Source organism: Delphinus delphis, chromosome 9 (genome assembly GCF_949987515.2).
Source record: "Delphinus delphis chromosome 9, mDelDel1.2, whole genome shotgun sequence".
NCBI classification, from domain to species: Eukaryota; Metazoa; Chordata; class Mammalia; order Artiodactyla; family Delphinidae; genus Delphinus; species Delphinus delphis.
The window spans coordinates 56,965,395-56,972,673 of record NC_082691.1 but is presented as its reverse complement, the minus strand read 5'-3'; the positions used below and the strand labels follow the sequence as shown (position 1 = coordinate 56,972,673).

The window sequence follows — 7,279 nt, the reverse complement described above, 5'->3', positions numbered from 1 at the left end:
AACCTCCACACTGTTCTGCATAGTGGCTGTATCAATTTACATTCCCACCAAGAGTGCAAGAGGGTTCCCTTTTCTCCACACCCTCTCCAGCTTTTGTTGTTTGTAGATTTTCTGATGATGCCCATTATAACTAGTGTGAGGTGATACCTCATTGTAGTTTTGATTTGCATTTCTCTAATAATTAGTGATGTTGAGGAGCTATTCATGTGCTTCTTGGTCATCTGTATGTCTTCTTTGGAGAAATGTCTATTTAGGTCTTCTGCCCATTTTTGGATTGGGTTTTTTGTTTTTTTAATATTGAGCTGCATGAGCTGTTTATATATTTTGGAGATTAATCCTTTGTCTGTTGATTCATTTGCAAATATTTTCTCCCATCCTGAGGGTTCTCTTTTCATCTTGTTTATGGTTTCCTTTGCTGTGCAGAAGCTTTGAAGTTTCATTAGGTCCCATTTGTTTATTTTTGTTTTTATTTCCATCACTCTAGGAGGTGGATCAAAAAAGATCTTGCTGTGATTTATGTCAAAGAGTGTTCTTCCTATGTTTTCATCTAAGAGTTTTATAGTGTCTGGTATTACATTTAGGTCTCTAATCCATTTTCAGTTTATTTTTGTGTATGGTGTTAGGGACTGCTCTAATTTCACTCTTTTACATGCAGCTGTCCAGTTTTCCCAGCACCACTTATTGAAGAGACTGTCTTTCCTCCATTGTATATCCTTGCCTCCTTTGTCATAGATTAGTTGACCATATGTGTGTGGGTTTATCTCTGGGCTTTCTATCTTGTTCCATTGATCTATGTTTCTGTTTTTGTGCCAGTACCATGTTGTCTTCATTACTGTGGCTTTGTAGTATAGTCTGAAGTCAGGGAGTCTGATTCCTCCAGCTCTGTTTTTTTCCCCTCAAGACTGCTTTGGCTATTCAGGGTCTTTTGTGTCTACATACAAATTTTAAGATTTTTTGTTCTAGTTCCATAAAAAAAATGCCATTGTTAATTTGATAGGGATTGCATTGAATCTGTAGATTGCTTTGGGGAGTATAGTCATTTTCACAACATTGATTCTTCCAATCCAAGAACATGGTATATCTCTCCATCTGTTTGAATCATCTTTAATTTCTTTCATCAGTGTCTTATAGTTTTCTGCATACAGGTCTTGTGTCTCCCTAGGTAGGTTTATTCCTAGGTATTTTATTCTTTTTATTGCAATGGTAAATGGAAGTATTTCCTTAATTTCTCTTTCAGATTTTTCATCATTAGTGTATAGGAATGCAAGAGATTTCTGTGCATTAATTTTGTATCCTGCAGCTTTACCAAATTCATTGATTAGCTCTAGTAGTTTTTTGGTGGCATCTTTAAGATCCTCTATGTATAGTATCATGTCATCTGCAAACAGTGACAGTTTTACTTCTTCTTTTCCAATTTGTATTCCTTTTATTTCTTTTTCTTCTCTGATTGCTGTGGCTAGGACTTCCAAAACTATGTTGAATAATAGTGGTAAGAGTGAAAATCCTTGTCTTGTTCCTGATCTTAGAGGAAATGCTTTCCATTTTTCACCAAGGAGAATGATGTTTGCTGTGGGTTTGTCATATATGGCCTTTATGATGTTGAGGTAGGTTCCCTCTGTGCCCACTTTCTGGAGAGTTTTTATCATAAACTGGTGTTGAATTTTGTCAAAAGCTTTTTCTGCATCTATTGAGATGATCATATGATTTTAATTCTTCAATTTGTTAATATGGTGTATCACATTGATTGATTTGTGTATATTAAAGAATCCTTGCATCCCTGGGATAAATCCCACTTGATCATGGTGTATGATCCTTTTAATGTGCTGTTGGTTTCTGTTTGCTAGTATTTTGTTGAGGATTTTTTCATCTATATTCATCAGTGATATTGGTCTGTAATTTTCTTTTTTTGTAGTATCTTTTTCTGGTTTTGGTATCAGGGTGATGGTGGCCTCATAGAATGAGTTTGGGAGTGTTCCTTCCTCCACAATTTTTTGGAAGAGCTTGAGAAGGATGGGTGTTAGCTCTTCTCTAAATCTTTGATAGAATTCACCTGTGAAGCCATCTGGTCCTGGACTTTTGTTTGTTGGAAGATTTTTAATCACTGTTTCAATTTCATTACTTGTGATTGGTCTGTTCATATTTTCTATTTCTTCCTGGTTCAGTCTTGGAACATTATACCTTTCTAAGAATTTGTCCATTTCTTCCAGGTTGTCCATTTTATTGGCATACAGTTGCTTGTAGTAGTCTCTTAGGATGCTTTGTATTTCTACAGTGTCTGTTGTAACTTCTCCTTTTTCATTTCTAATTTTATTGATTTGAGTCCTCTCCCTCTTTTTCTTGATGAGTCTAATGGTTTATCAATTTTGTTTATCTTCTCAAAGAGCCAGCTTTTAGTTTTATTGATCTTTGCTATTGTTTTCTTTGTTTTTATTTCATTTATTTCTGCTCTAATCTTTATGATTTCTTTCCTTCTGCTAACTTTGAGTTTTCTTTATTCTTCTTTCTCTAGTTCCCTTAGGTGTAAGGTTAGATTGTTTGAGATGTTTCTTGTTTCCTGAGGTAGGCTTGTATAGCTATAAACTTCCCTCTTAGAACTGCTTTTGCTGCATCCCATAGGTGTTGGATCGTCGTGTTTTCATTGCCATTTGTCTCTAGGTATTTTTTGATTTCCTGTTTGATTTCTTCAGTGATCTCTTGGTTATTTAGTAATGTATTGTTTAGCCTCCATGTGTTTGTGTTTTTTACAATTTTTCCCTGTAATTCATTTCTAATCTCATAGCATTGTGATCAGAAAAGATTCTAGGTATGATTTCAATTTTCTTAAATTTGCTGAGGCTTGATGTGTGACCCAAGATGTGATCTATCCTGGAGAATGTTCCACACGCATTTGAGAAGAAAGTGTAATCTGCTGTTTTTGGATGGAATGTCCTATAAATATCAATTAAATCTATGTGGTCTATTGTGTCATTTCAATCTTGTGTTTCCTTATTTATTTTCATTTTGGATGATCTGTCCATTGGTGTAAGTGAGGTGTTAAAGTCCCCCACTATTATTGTGTTACTGTCGATTTCCTCTTTTAGAGCTGTTAGTGGTTGCCTTATATATTGAGGTGCTCCTATGTTGGGTGCATATATATTTATAATTGTTTTATCTTCTTCTTGGATTGATCTCTTGATCATTATGTAGTGTCCTTCCTTGTCTCTTGTAACGTTCTTTATTTTAAAGTCTATTTTATCTGATATGAGAATTGCTACTCCAGCTTTCTTTTGATTTCCATTTGCATGGAATATCTTTTTCCATCTCCTCACTTTCAGTCTGTATGTGTCCCTAGGTCTGAAGTGGGTTTCTTGTAGACAGCATATACATGGGTCTTGTTTTTGTATCCATTCAGCAGGCCTGTGTCTTTTGGTTGGAGCATTTAATCCGTTCACGTTTAGGTAATTATCGATATGTATGTTCCTATGACAGTTTTCTTAATTGTTTTGGGTTTGTTTTTGTAGGTCCTTTTCTTCTCTTGTGTTTCCCACTTAGAGAAGTTTCTTTAGCATTTGTCGTAGAGCTAGTTTTTTGGTGCTGAATTCTCTTAGCTTTTGCTTGTCTGTAAAGCTTTTGATTTCTTCATCGAATCTGAATGAGATCCTTTCCAGGTAGAGTAATCTTGGTTGTAGGTTCTTCCCTTTTATCACTTTAAGTATACCATGCCACTGCCTTCTGGCTTGTAGAGTTTCTGCTGAGAAATCAGCTGTTAACCTTATGGGAGTTCCCTTGTATATTATTTGTTATTTTTCTCTTTCTACTTTCAATAATTTTTCTTTGTCTTTAATTTTTGCCAGTTTGATTACTGTGTGTCTCGACGTGTTTCTCCTTGGGTTTATCCTGTATGGAACTCTGCACTTCCTGGATTTGGGTAGCTATTTCCTTTCCCATGTTAGGGAAGTTTTCGACTATAATCTCTTCAGATATTTTCTCTGGTCCTTTCTCTCTCTCTTCTCCTTCTGGGACCCCTATAATGCGAATGTTGTTGCACTTAATGTTGTGCCAGAGGTCTCTTAGGCTGTCTTCATTTCTTTTCATTCTTTCTTCTTTAATCTGTTCTGCAGCAGTGAATTCCACCATTCTGTCTTCCAGGTCATTTATCCGTTCTTCTGCCTCAGTTATTCTGCTATTGATTCCTTCTCGTGTAGTCTTCATTTCAGTTATTGTATTGTTCTTGTCTGTTTGTTTGTTCTTTAATTCTTCTAGGTCTTTGTTAAACATTTCTTGCATCTTCTTGATCTTTGCCTCCATTCTTTTTCTGAGGTCCTGGATCATCTTCACTATCATTATTCTGAATTCTTTTTCTGGAAGGTTGCCTGTGTCCATTTCATTTAGTTGTTTTTCTGGGGTTTCATCTTGTTCCTTCATCTGGTACATAGCCCTCTGCCTTTTCATCTTGTCTATCTTTCTGTGAATGTGGTTTTTGTTCCACAGGCTGCAGGATTGTAGTTCTTCTTGCTTCTGCTCTCTGCCCTCTGGTGGATGAGGCTATCTAAGAGGCTTATGCAAGGTTCTTGGTGGGAGGGACTGGTGGTGGGTAGAGCTGACTGTTGCTCTGATGGGCAGAGCTCAGTAAAACTTTAATCCGGTTGACTGCTGATGGGTGGGGCTGGGTTCCCTCCCTGTTGGTTGTTTGCCCTCAGGCAACCCAACACTGGAGCCTGCCTGGGCTCCTTTGTGGGGCTAATGGAGAACTCTGGGGGGGCTCACACCAAGGAGTGCTTCCCAGAACTTCTGCTGCCAGTATCCTTGTTCCCACGGTGAGCCACAGCCACCACCACCCCCACCTCTGCAGGAGACCCTCCAACACTAGCAGGTTGGTCTCGTTCAGTCTCCCTCGGCGTCACTGCTCCTTCCCCTGGGTCCCCATGCGCCCACTACTTTGTGTGTGCCCTCCAAGAGTGGAGTCTCTGTTTCCCCCAGTCCTGTCGAAGTCCTGAAATCAATTCCCACTAGGCTTTAAAGTCTGATTCTCTAGGAATTCCTCCTCCCATTGCCAGACCGCCAGGTTGGGAAGCCTGATGTGGGGCTCAGAACCTTCACTCCAGTGGGTGGATTTCTGTGGTATAAGTGTTCTCCAGTCTGTGAGTCACCCACCCAGCAATTATGGGATTTGATTGTACTGTGATTTCGCCCCTCCTACTGTCTCATTGTGGCTTCTCCTTTGTCTTTGGATGTGGGGTATCTTTTTTGGTGAGTTCCAGTGTCTTCCTGTCGATGATTATCCAGCAGCTCGTTGTGATTCTGGTGTTCTCACAAGAGGGAGTGAGAGCACGTCCTTCTACTCCGCCATCCTGGTTGATTTCTCAACTACCTTTTTTTAATGGCCTTTTAAAAAATTATAGACTATTGCCCAGTTTGTTCTAAGTAAAGAGCTGCATTACATTCTGTGCCCAGTTGGTGGCAGTATCAACATTTGATCCAGCCTACCACATAAATCCTCACAACCAGAGCCCTAGTTAACATACACTCCAATTTAATAGTCTTAAAAGTGTAGGCAGTAGCTGTCTACTTTTTACAGACAGTATTATATACCACCGCCATCAAAGACACCAGTTTCAGATTACATCTGTGAAGTTCCACCTGTCCTGGTTCTAATCAGTTGCATCCCGAGTCCTCAACCCTGTGAACCATGGAGTTTCCAGAGCCATTCTGGTGTCTGGGAAGGAGAAGCAGCAGGTACAGGCAAGGAAAGAGAAGCTGAACTTCCCTTCTTTCCTCGGTCTGGGGTAGAGGAAAGGCTTTAACATGAAATAAAGTTTAACATTTTTAATAACATACAACATAAAACTTGAATCAGTGACTTGGCACTAGACGTCACCAGAGGAATTTTTTTATTACCTAAGAATAAGGCTGATCCCAAGCCAAGCCAGTAGGGCTGGTGCAGTCATCAAACTATAACCCATAAGTACTGCTTCTAGACTAGGTGGTAAATGCCCCAGCCTTAGCCCTCTGACACACACACAGACACACACACCCCTGCCGTGACCCCCCTCCTGGGCTCAACAGGCTCCAACAAACAGAAATTAAAGAGGTAACACGTAGCCCCGCAGGGGGCCTCCAGGAGCCTGCTCCAGCGCTTGGGCCAGAGTAAGGTCTGATAGGTTGGGGCCCAGCCAGAACAGTTGTCAAGGATTTTTAATAACACACCCACCTAAGACTGACCAGAGAAATCATGAGACCTGCCGTGAGATTTTGTCCAGAGGCAGGGAAGGAAGGAGCGCAGTTTAACAAGTAGTGTGGAGAAAGAATAAAGTTCTTTTCTGATTGTACTTGCTTTGGGCTAATATTACCTGTTACAGTATTATTCATATACCCAGGGAAGTCAACAAATAAAACAACTAAATGAAGGGAGTGAAAAAGCTAGAGTTGCAGAATATAAGAGAAATCCACAGAAATCAATTGCATTGGTGCACCAAGTTAAACTTTATAATGACTAAAAATTCCACTCATAACAGAAAAAAAAAGCATTAATAACTCAAGGTAGGAGATTCTGTCAAGGAAGTAATTTTAAAATCCTGGTAGAGATAAAAAAAATAACAGCAAGTCACATCAGTATGCATGGAAAGTTTGTGTCATGTTTAAGAAGACTAAATACAGAAAGATGGTAATAGTCTATAGGTCTCTGGTTCTCAAAGTGTGTTCCTCAGACCAGCTATTTTATTAGGAACTTGAATATGGTGTCAGTCTTTTTTTTTTTTTTTTTTTTTTGCTGCACCCTGCGGCATGTGGGATCTTCCCTGACCAGGGAACGAACCTGCAGCCCCTGCAGTAGAAACACAGAGTCTTAACCACTGGACTGCCAGGGAAGTCCCTATGGTGTCTCTTTCACTGTTCATAGCTGGATATCATCACCCATACTTACCAATGAGGAATGGAGGTTAGGGGAGTAAAGTACTCAGCTCCTAAAGTCTCAGAGTTGCTGAGTAGAGGCACCAGAGTTAAAATACAGCTCTGCTTTACTCCAAAGCTATGTGTTTCCCACCAAAGAAGGCTGCCTCCCAATTAATATGATGTTGGTAAAAGTATTGGGTTGGGCAAAAAGTTCGGGTTTTTCCATAACATCTTGTGGAAAAACCTGAACGAACTTTTTGGCCAGCCCAATAATTTCATACACGTACTGCTGCAGCAAGCACAAAAAAATAATGTTGTAAATAGTTGGGTGATACAATGAAAACCTGATTATTAAGTATGGCCTGACTTATTCCTCTGCTCCTTAATGCCAGGAAGCCCTAGAAGCTTC

General features: G+C 39.5%; 1 long non-coding RNA gene across 1 annotated transcript in view; it reads left to right on the top strand.

Annotated features, from left to right (window-relative positions):
- Positions 1-4,617: 4,617 nt before the first annotated feature.
- The window catches only part of LOC132431079 (uncharacterized), a 43,103-nt gene continuing 40,441 nt past the window's right edge, over positions 4,618-7,279 (top strand). Inside the window, exon 1 of the long non-coding RNA XR_009520624.1 lies at positions 4,618-4,852. This is a non-coding gene — a long non-coding RNA (uncharacterized lncRNA). The remainder of the gene's footprint in view (positions 4,853-7,279) is intronic.